This window comes from Ranitomeya variabilis, chromosome 1 (assembly GCF_051348905.1).
Source record: "Ranitomeya variabilis isolate aRanVar5 chromosome 1, aRanVar5.hap1, whole genome shotgun sequence".
Taxonomy (NCBI): Eukaryota; Metazoa; Chordata; class Amphibia; order Anura; family Dendrobatidae; genus Ranitomeya; species Ranitomeya variabilis.
In genome coordinates, this window is record NC_135232.1 from 434,894,791 (window position 1) to 434,906,276 (window position 11,486).

Here is an 11,486-nt window from a genome sequence, read left to right on the forward strand (position 1 = left end):
AGGCTCGATGGTCCCTGTTTTTCTCCCGTTTTGATTTCGTAGTCTCGTATCTTCCGGGTTCTAAGAATATTAAGGCTGATGCCCTCTCTAGGAGTTTTTTGCCTGATTCTCCTGAGGTACTTGAGCCGGTCGGCATTCTGAAGGAAGGGGTGGTCCTTTCTGCCATTTCCCCTGATTTGCGACGGGTTCTGCAGGAATTTCAGGCTGACAAACCTGACCGCTGTCCAGTGGGGAAACTGTTTTTTCCTGATAGATGGACTAGTAGAGTGATTTCTGAGGTTCATTGTTCTGTGTTAGCTGGTCATCCGGGGATTTTTGGTACCAGAAATTTGGTTGGTAGGTCCTTTTGGTGGCCTTCTTTGTCGCGTGATGTGCGTTCTTTTGTGCAGTCCTGTGGGACTTGTGCGCGGGCCAAGCCTTGTTGCTCCCGTGCTAGTGGGTTGCTTTTGCCTTTGCCGGTCCCTGAGAGGCCCTGGACGCATATTTCTATGGATTTTATTTCGGATCTTCCGGTTTCCCAGAGGATGTCGGTTATCTGGGTGGTTTGTGACCAGTTTTCTAAGATGGTTCTGTCGGGGCCGTAAAACGACAATTAATCCTCATTCACCAGTCATTCCAAATTGTAATGTGAGCGCAGAACTTCTGGTACCGGAAAAAGAAATGATTCAGACACGTAGCTGATTCAATCTTTGCTGATGCTCTTGCGCTCACCTCAGTGAGGAGCTGAGCAGCAACTGTGCTTTATTCTTCAATACATAGTACTAAAAAGGGAATGCAATGGGTGGGGTTTAAGCAGCATACATCTAGTGCTCAGTCTCTCTGATTCGTCGAACATCTCCTGGTGAATTCCTCCTCTTCTTTCACATTCCTAAGTTTCGTTTCTGAGGAAATGGCTTAACCCTTCGGACACTAAAACCTGAAACGAAACTAAGCTCTGGCGGCCATCTTTAAATACAGTTATATCTGCAAGCATAGGAAAAACTTATTGTTTCACAGTATAAGAGTATAAAAGTACAGAAAGATATATAAGAAATATATTTTCACCTTGACAATCCCCCCTAAACACTAAGTTTTTCCCTTAAAGAAAGATCCTTCGAGACTGTCCATGTGATGGGGAAAAGGGAGGTGGATTTCTTCATCCAGACACCTCAGAAACTCTCCCCTAGCGAGAGGCCTCCAGGCATCTGAACCCTTCACTAACCTCACATGAAGTTCTCCCACTGTCCCTAAACTAAATCTCTTAGCATCATCTGAGAATGGGGGGTTTGTCTATTCTCTTGAGAGGAATGTACTTCGGGATCTCCCCTGGATCAGTACCATTGTACTCTGGTGGATCTACTTCTTGATTGAGGAAGGTGCCAGTCGGAGTTGCTTTGGCAATAACCTTTTTATACAAGGGAATAACACAACAGAAAATTATCGATCCAGTTATAAGGAGGGCAATTAGTACTAAACAAACTTATTGAAGGAATCCCTTGATCCCACCTAACCAACTGGAGAAGAAAGATGTGTCTACTCCAGCATACATGACACGTCGTCTTATTACCCTAATTTGTTCAACTTCTTTAGAAACCTTCAAGTCTTCCGGATCTACATTTCGCCATTCAGGTCTGGCTGTCTATATTTCGTCTCGTAAGTCTTTGGTCATACCGTCAATGAATGTATTTACCAATACTTTAACATCAAGTGGGTTTATGGGACTGTACTCCATGTCTTCCTATTTCAGCTGTAACCGTCCAAAGTATAGCTCTACACTCTCTCCTTTTGTCACATCTGCAAAAAGTCTTAATTTGCGTCCTAGCACGTCACCTGTTTTTGTGCTCACTAACTACCTAGGCCTGCCTAGGTAGATTTATACATCTATCATATGGTCATTATTTGTCTGTAGAATGAGAAAGGTTGGTTCTCAGGGTCAGCCAATTGTTTTTGCGTAGCTAGCTAGTCAGTGGGCCTCCAGGGATAATACTCCTGTATCTGTCTTACCCTACCTGATGTGGTCGGTTCTCTGGTGGTGGGGGTGACATGACATGCTGGTCTACAGCTCCTTCCCAAAAGGATTACTGTCAGCCTACTCCTAAAAGTTAATGTCCCCACTATCCGCCAACCACAATCCTGTGTCAGCTTCTTATATCACTGCATGTGATCTTGTCTGGACAGGATTCAGTGTAATTCTCTTAGGTCGGGTTGCAGCACGGGTCATACAAGTGTTAGGGCCCAAATCCTCAACTATACCCTAAAAGGCATCACAGCTATAATTGACAAATCTTTGTTAATTGTAATATATATATTTGATCCATTCAACATTTTTATTAATCTGCACCTGTGGGATTATAGAAGCAATGCCGGCATAAATCTGGTTCTGGGCTTTAAATTGGTCAGGCACCCCCCTTGGCACTCCAATGGCATCAATATATACTAGTGGATCTTCTTCATAACTCATATGGAGCTGATCGAGACTTCTCCTCTTTCTGGTAGGTTCATCAGGTATCTTTGGTGTACATATATTGTGTATTTTTAATTAGCAAATCAGTATCTAAAGAACTGTTCTCTTTGCAGAAACTTGTCTTGAAGATCCCTACTGGTGTACCTGTGGTGTCGTGGGAATTGTAGCAGGTGTAATTGTCAGCTAATACGGTTACTTCTCCTGGGACCTTTAGTCTAGGTTCCTTATGAATCAGTGGGACGTAATCTGGGCAATCAGTGGACTTCAAACCTTTCAACAGATTCATGACACAGGCGGTGGTGTTGTCATCAGGAAAAAGCAATGCATGTGTGTATAGGTGTGTATTCGCAGCAGCACAAGCAATACATCCTACAGAGATATTCTGGACTCTTACATTGTATCTCACCCATTCTAACCACAGGTTTTTCCTTGGGGCTGTTTGTGTTTCTATGGAGAAAACCTCTTGCCAACTGAGAGCTGGAATGGGGATCACTTCATTAACTACATTTTTCAAATGCTCACCTGGGCCTGTTTTAGGTGTACTGGTAACAGGGGTCATGGTTGGTCTGAAGCTAATATCCTGGAGCTGTATATGGCCTAAATACGCATAGGGTCCAGCACTAAATACATAATTATAATGCCTTCCTAATACGAACGTCTGCAGATCAGCAGATTGGGGGTTTTCAAGATTCAGGAGGAGGGGGTGACAACTTTTACCCCATTTACAGCCCCTAGGTGGTTGCAGAAGGACTGTTAGATGCATTCTCTCACGAAGACTCCTACCCGTCCCATCCTTGGGAACATGGCTTCACTAGGTTTATATCCCCAATCGTCTCCCGTATTCCAAGCAGCATCTGTCTAATAATAACAATTATTGTTGTCATTTCTGGTAACACATATATAAAACTGGATGATTCCCTCTACCACCCATTCAGTCTCGGGACACTTGACTACATCACAGAAATCAAATCGCCAGATATTCACTGGGGCTGTCAGGTTTACCCAGAGAATAGTGGGGCCAGAATTCTTATTTACAATAGGGGCCGAAGAGGTAGGGGCAAGGATGGCCCTCAGTTCCAGGATCAAAAACAACAGCAACATTTCCCTTCAGTCACTACTGTGACTAAACACTGGTTCGGTCTCTTTTACAATGTGAGGCGTGGATCCAGGTGCTCTTTCCTTCAAGTTTTACTGCAGTGGGGGTGACCAGGATCACCGTGTGAAGTCCTTCAAATCTCGGCTGGAGACAATCTCTACGCACAAACTTTTTCACATACACCAGGTCTCCTGGCACAAAGGGATGGTGTCCAGGAACCTTGTCTGGGTCTGGAAGAGAACTGAAGACAGTTAAATGCACTTTGGCAAGGTGGCCATGTAAGGCCTGCACATAGCTAGTCAAGTCCTGGTACTTGATCTGCAACTGTTGTGGAAAGAAACATTCAATATTGGGGCTCCTGCCAAACAGAATCTCATACGGTGACAGTCCTGTCTTCCTGTTTGGGGTATATCTTACTGAAAACAAAGCTAGAGGAAGGCATTCTGTCCATGGTTTACCAGTCTCTGTCATTGCCTTCTGGATTTTAAGCTTAAGAGTTCCATTTAGTCTCTCCACTCTTCCACTACTCTGCGAATGGAGTATGCAATGCTTGACTTACCCCCAGTGCTGCCATTACCTCTGACATGATCTCTCCAGTAAAATGGGAACTCCGATCGCTTTCAATGACTTCAGGAACTCCATACCTGCATATGATCTCAGCCATCAGTTTCTTCGCCGTTGTCTTAGCCGTAGCTTTGTCAACTGGGTAGGCTTCTGGCCAACCTGAAAATAAATCAATGCAGACCAACACATACTCATACGTCCCTACCCTGGGTAACTGAATATAATCATTCTGCAGTCTCTGGAATTGGTTAAAGGGCCGGGGAGTGTGTTTGGATGGGGTTTTCACTGTCCTACTCTGATTATGTGTGGCACATATCATGCAGCTCTGTACCTGCCTTTCTGCGCAGGTGGAAAACTCGGGGGCAATCCATTGTTTCTGTAGGGTGTCACACATGGCCGTCTTCGAGTGGTGCACATTCCCGTGCAGAACCTGTGCCATCATTGGGTACAGTACCTGTGGTAGGCAGACCTTTTCACCCCTCCCCCATAGTCCAGTGACGGTATCAGAGCAAGCCCCTATCCTTTGCCACCTATTTGTCTCCTCCTTACTTGCCTGTTCTTGTAACCGGGCTAAGATGTCTTTCAACACAAGTGGAGATGGTGGGGTGTCTAGGTGATGTACTCGAGAGGCCACAGGAGTGCTTGCTGCTTTCTTCGCAGCCTGGTCTGCCAGTGCGTTACCCTTTTATCCGTCCATCAGTGCCTTTGGTATGTGCCTTTACCTTTATGATGCCTGCTTGGGTGGGAAGCTGTAGTGCATTCATAAGTTGCTGGACTGCCTCAGCACGTTTAAAGGGGTGGCCATTTGCTGTCAGGAAAGCCCTGGCTCTCCAGATAGGCCCATAACCGTGTGTAATGCCAAAAGCATACCTGGAATCAGTGTAGATGTTTACAGTCTTACCTTCTGCTAGTTTGCATGCTTCTTGTGCAGACATATGAGCTGGCATTAACTCTGCCTTGATTACCTCATGTTCTGAGACCACAGCATATCTGGTACAGTAGCATCCTCGGTCATCTTGGTGACGGGATCCATCTACAAAAAGCTCAAAATCAGCATTAGAATAGGCACACTAGAGACCAGCCGTTTCCTGAGACATCAATTCTAGACAATCATGGGGTTTGGAAACCTAATCTTGTTCCTCTGGATCCATTCTAGAAAGAAAAAGAGTGTCCTTGCTCATGTCACCTACATGTCACCTGCTCCTCCCCCCTTTGGATCCAGGGGAACTAGGAGAAGAGTAACGGGGTTTAGGACAGTGCACCTTTTCAAAGTCACATTAGTAGGCATGAGAATAGCACACCGAAGTCGCAGCTGTCCAGCCATGGACATGTGGCTAGATTGTACTTGGTTAGGGATACTATGTACATCATGTGGGGTATGGACCATCAGTGGGTAATCCAAAACAATCTCTGAAGACTTGTGTAGCAACAGCTGGACAGACAACACGGCCCGAACACATAAGGGACTTCCTCTTGCCACCGTATCCAGGCGGCCACTATAATAAGCAACAGGTCTCTGTTTGTCTCCATGAAGCTGAATCAGCACACCTGTAGCATGTCCTGCATAGGTGAGCTCTGTCTGCAAGGCAGTCTGCAATACTGTACGGCAATGCTCGGGTGTCTTGTAATCAGTATCTAGGGCCTGCAGTGTGTAGCACTATATCACAGGGCAAATTCCCTCCCTGGGTAGTCATAGCATCTCCTGGATGCAAGGGGCCATAAGTGGCAAGGTAGGCCTGACACTCTTGGGCTATGGATGGGCCCCCCTTTTTTTTCTTAACGGGAAACACGGGTGTGTTACATGGGGAAACACAGGGTATCAGGGCACCATTATCAAATAACATTTGTATTCGCCCCTTGAGACACTGCTCCTGATCATGTTTCAAAGGGTACTGATGGACTTTGGGAAAAGGAGCACCAGGTTTGAGAAACACTTTTACTGGTTCTACAGGCATTATTGGGGGAGAATCTGGGTCTATCAGGACCATCATAACTGTGGGAAGGGCAAGTAGGATACACATCTCTTTATATTCATCTGCATAGGAGTTATATAACGCAAGGACCATCTGACCATCATCTTGGAATTATATCCTGGAGCAGAACTGTAATAATAAATCTGCCCCCAGTAAATTTACCGAACATATAGAAAAGATTACGAACTGAGCAGTAACTTCAGGGAAAGGTCCCACAGGGATAGGTTTTATAAGAGTATATTCATTGGGTCTGTCATCTACTCTAATTAAAACAAGCTCTTGATCTGAGAATTTGCATGGCGGGGCTGGGGAGATAATGAAATTCCCATACGGGGTTAAAGGCGCATTGGAATGTGAAGCTGGACTCACGTGTACGAAGGGAGGAGGCAGAAACTAGAGTCTGTTACATAGACAGTAAGAAGCGCTGCTGATTTAACCCCTTTTTTTTTTTTTTTCCTGCTGGACTAAATTCTTTTGAAAACCTTTTACTATTTGCAATGCATCATCCGGAGTGGAAATCTCAATATCGGGTCTACTACAAAAAGGTATGAATGGGCTTTTTATTACAATGGGAATCCCAGATCTTCAAACACTACCATAAGACGCACATAGAACTTCTCGGCAATCCAGTATATATATTGCTGTAAGGGGCACAGGGTTTACAGTCGGGAGTAGAGGCTTAATTTCCTGGGGAGGGACCATATTATCCAGCAGGGAGACCCCCCCCCCTATCCCAAACTTTTAATTGCTTGCTTTACTCAACTCTTTTACCAATCTTTCAATTACACTGATACAAATCTCCTTATAAAACCAGGCACTATATCTCACTTTCAAATTCCAGATTATAATATTTCTTCATACTTCAAAACAATGTTGTCGCTTTAAACCAGACACAGATCCACCAGAGAAAATACAGAGAACACCGTTACAGTATGTGCTCTCTCCATTCCAAGGACACAGAGATAAGAGATCACAGCATTCCTCTACACAGAGAAAAAAGACTACTAGAAACAGCACAGAATTCTTCAGCGTACAAGGGAGAATATTGAGCCCAGCTCTTTGCCCCCCTTGCTTCTCCAGCACGTAGCGTAGATAAGGAGAAAGAAGAAGAACTGACAAAGAAATCTCGCAGCGATCTGCTCAGCCCCTCCCCCACACCACATAGCACTGATACAAAGCTCCGTATCTTCTACAGTCACAAATTACAGCAGTTTTCAGACCTAATTTCTACAAAACTTTCCTATAATCCTCCGTGGTCTGGGCGGAGCCCCAAGGACGGTCCGTACGCACACACAAGGCAGGTCTCCACCCAGGTTGGATTCTGCACAACACAAACAGGACACACCTACACTTCTGGAGAGCTCGTCTCGCCACCATTACAGGGCGGTGGCTGGGACTACATTTTCATCATCAGTGGCACGGCGGCCATTTTACAATCTGTAAGATCACAGTTCACAGGCATTTTATAACCAAACACGGGCTCTACATTATCTGATCCTCCCCTCCATCAACCGATTTTCATCCTTTGTTCTTTAAGCCTCGCGCAACTCGCAGATAAGCTTCTTGACTGTCTCTTGCCCTCCCGTGACCATTGTCTTGACTTCCACGGCATCCTCATCTAACTTGTGGGGCACGGACTTCTACTTTAAGATACGCAGCTTGGCTCCCAGGATACTATGGCCTCCTGCAGTAGGCCACTGGCAGCGATCTTCAACACTGGGTTCCACAATACGGAATCTCGCTCAACGTATTAGAAAAAGAAGAGCCTCGCGCTCAATATTTCCATCCCTAACCTGAACACAGTGATTAACAGACTATCCTGCCACGATATCCCAAACAGTCGGGAGGCGGTCTCCTAGTGAGAGCCCTCCACAGAAATACAGGTGGTCCCTGCTCGGGACGTCTTAATTACCTAGCTGGTACAATATCACAGAGGCTGCGTCTCCTATCCCTTCTCTAAGCCACCCCACAATCTACAACTGGCTCAATTTTTCAGTCCACTTCACTACTGGACAATAGTCACGGGTAGGGTGGTTGAACGGAGTACAATGACCGGTAAAGGAGGTGTGGTGTACAGAGGTCGCACAGGATGCGACGTCTCTCAGTTGCTGGTTCAGAGCGTGGCACAGGATCACGTTTGATCTCACCACTCGATCATTCACCTCCCGGACCCAAGGAGACTACAGACAAACCAATAACGGCTGAGACACTAGCAAGTGTGACATATACAGTGTACATGATCGCCACTTACCGTGTACGGAGGGTGATCAGACCTCGAGGTCAGCCACTACGGGTATCATCCACAGACATCCAGGCATGGGTCCAGAGGGTCTCGGATCGCTGGCCACGCCCCCCGTTGGTCGCGCCAAAATTGTCGGGGCCGTAAAACGACAATTAATCCTCATTCACCAGTCATTCCAAATTGTAATGTGAGCGCAGAACTTCTGGTACCGGAAAAAGAAATGATTCAGACACGTAGCTGATTCAATCTTTGCTGATGCTCTTGCGCTCACCTCAGTGAGGAGCTGAGCAGCAACTGTGCTTTATTCTTCAATACATAGTACTAAAAAGGGAATGCAATGGGTGGGGTTTAAGCAGCATACATCTAGTGCTCAGTCTCTCTGATTCGTCGAACATCTCCTGGTGAATTCCTCCTCTTCTTTCACATTCCTAAGTTTCGTTTCTGAGGAAATGGCTTAACCCTTCGGACACTAAAACCTGAAACGAAACTAAGCTCTGGCGGCCATCTTTAAATACAGTTATATCTGCAAGCATAGGAAAAACTTATTGTTTCACAGTATAAGAGTATAAAAGTACAGAAAGATATATAAGAAATATATTTTCACCTTGACAGTTCATTTGGTGCCTTTGCCTAAATTGCCTTCCTCTTCTGATTTGGTTCCGTTGTTTTTTCAGCATGTGGTTCGTTTGCATGGTATTCCGGAGAATATTGTGTCCGACAGAGGTTCCCAGTTTGTTTCTAGGTTTTGGCGGGCCTTTTGTGCTAGGCTGGGCATTGATTTGTCTTTTTCTTCCACATTTCATCCTCAGACAAATGGACAGACCGAGCGAACTAATCAGACTTTGGAAACTTATTTGAGATGCTTTGTGTCTGCTGATCAGGATGATTGGGTGGCTTTCTTGCTATTGGCCGAGTTTGCCCTTAATAATCGGGCTAGTTTGGCAACCTTGGTTTCGCCCTTCTTTTGTAATTTTGGTTTTCATCCTCGTTTTTCTTCGGGGCAAGTTGAACCTTCTGATTGTCCTGGTGTGGATTCTGTGGTTGATAGGTTGCAGCAGATTTGGGCTCATGTGGTGGACAATTTGGTGTTGTCTCAGGAGGGGGCTCAGCATTTTGCTAACCGTCGTCGGTGTGTTGGTTCCCAGCTTCGGGTTGGGGATTTGGTCTGGTTGTCTTCCCGTCATGTTCCTATGAAGGTTTCTTCCCCTAAGTTTAAGCCTCGGTTTATTGGTCCTTATAGGATTTCTGAGATTATCAATCCGGTGTCTTTTCGTTTGGCCCTTCCGGCCTCTTTTGCCATCCATAATGTTTTCCATAGATCTTTATTGCGGAAATATGTGGTGCCCGTTGTTCCCTCTGTTGATCCTCTGGCCCCTGTGTTGGTTGATGGGGAGTTGGAGTATGCGGTTGAGAAGATTTTGGATTCTTGCTTTTTGAGGCGGAGGCTTCAGTACCTTGTCAAATGGAAGGGTTATGGCCAGGAGGATAATTCTTGGGTTTTTGCCTCTGATGTCCATGCTGCTGATTTGGTCCGTGCCTTTCATCTGGCTCATCCTGATCGGCCTGGGGGCTCTGGTGAGGGTTGGGTGACCCCTCTTCAAGGGGGGGGTACTGTTGTGAATTCTGCTCTTGGGCTCCCTCCGGTGGTTGTTGGTGGTAGTGCAGTTGTCTTGGGGTTGTAATCCAGGGCAGGTGTTTCTGCTGATTGCAGCTCTACTAGGTATTTAGGTTTGCAGGATCCATGAGTCCTTGCCAGTTGTCCATTGTACCTGGAGGGATTGCATCTCTCTCTGGCTCCTCATGCCCTGCTGCCAATTCAGCTAAGATAAGTGTCTGTTTTTTTTGTCTCTGTGCACACATGCAGTGTGCTTTGCAATTCAGTGCTATTCATTGTGTTTTTGTCCAGCTTAGACTTTGTTTGGATTTTTCAGTCATGCTGGATTCTCAGGAGATGCAGATATACTTTCTATGTCTTTAGTTAGATGTAGAATATTTGTATTATCTGCTGTGGATATTTTTAGGATTTTAATACTGACCGCTTAGAATTCTGTCCTGTCCTTTTCTATTTAGCTAGAAGTGCCTCTTTTGCTAAATCCTGTTTTTCTGCCTGCGTGTGTCTTTCCTCTTATACTCACAGTCAATATTTGTGGGGGGCTGCCTATCCTTTGGGGTTCTGCTCTGAGGCAAGATAGAATTCCCATTTCCATCCATAGGGGTATTTAGTCCTCCGGCTGTGTCGAGGTGTCTAGGACTTGTTAGGTACATCCCACGGCTACTTCTAGTTGCGGTGTTAGTTTAGGGTTTGCGGTCAGTACAGGTACCACCTACTCCTGAGAAAGTCTCTCATGTGGCTCCACGGTCACCGGATCATAACACTCCTAACCGTCATATCTCCAGAATGCAAACTTGTATAGCGACGACGGGATTACAACTCTTCTGAGCATGAGCTGGGCGTTAATTTGAGCCAAAAGATGAGGTATCTGTATGACCCAGATAAGGGGTAATCCATTTCTCGAATTCTGCTGGTACAGGAAATTAGAAAGAGCACTGGTGTGTAGGTCTATTAACGCTCGTTCCAAAAATGTATTTGTCCTACTTCCAGACCTAATCTGCATGATCATATACTAGTTTAAAAGAGCAAAAGAAATCTCCCCCTGACCATGTGCTTCCACGTTTAATTACAGTTTCCCAGCTGTATGCAGGAGGAAGGGGTGATGAGTGGTATGTAATTACACAGCAGGCAGAGAGAGAGAGGGAGGGGGGAGCAAAGCTGCAGCTTGTGTCTGCAAAACCAAACGACATAGCAGAGCTCAGTGTGCGATCGAACAATAAGACATTACATCAGATTTCCTGACACCTCCCCCTTTTGGACTGCGCTATGGAGGCAGGACCGCTCAGCGGGACAACCCTTCTGTGTTGCCATGCTGACTGAACTTTTTATGTTTTACAGTAAAGTCATACTGTTGGAGGGCAAGGCTCCAGTGTACCACCCTTCCGTTGGTACCAGACATAGTGTGCAGCCAGCTCAGTGGGTTGTGGTCGGTCACCACGGTGAAGGTGTGTCCTTACAGGTAGGGCTGCAAACATTGCAAGGCCCAAACCATGGCCAGGCACTCCTTCTTGATGGTGGAATAGGCCACTTCCCTCGGCAGAAGCTTCCGGCTCGGG

General features: G+C 45.9%; 1 long non-coding RNA gene across 1 annotated transcript; it reads right to left on the minus strand.

The window, feature by feature from the left end:
- Positions 1-1,920: 1,920 nt before the first annotated feature.
- On the minus strand, positions 1,921-8,582 carry LOC143763718 (uncharacterized). Its single transcript, XR_013212746.1, has 2 exons — positions 8,528-8,582; positions 1,921-3,769 (listed from the first exon to the last, which is right to left on the minus strand). It is a non-coding gene; the product is annotated as an uncharacterized LOC143763718 (long non-coding RNA).
- Positions 8,583-11,486: the final 2,904 nt, after the last annotated feature.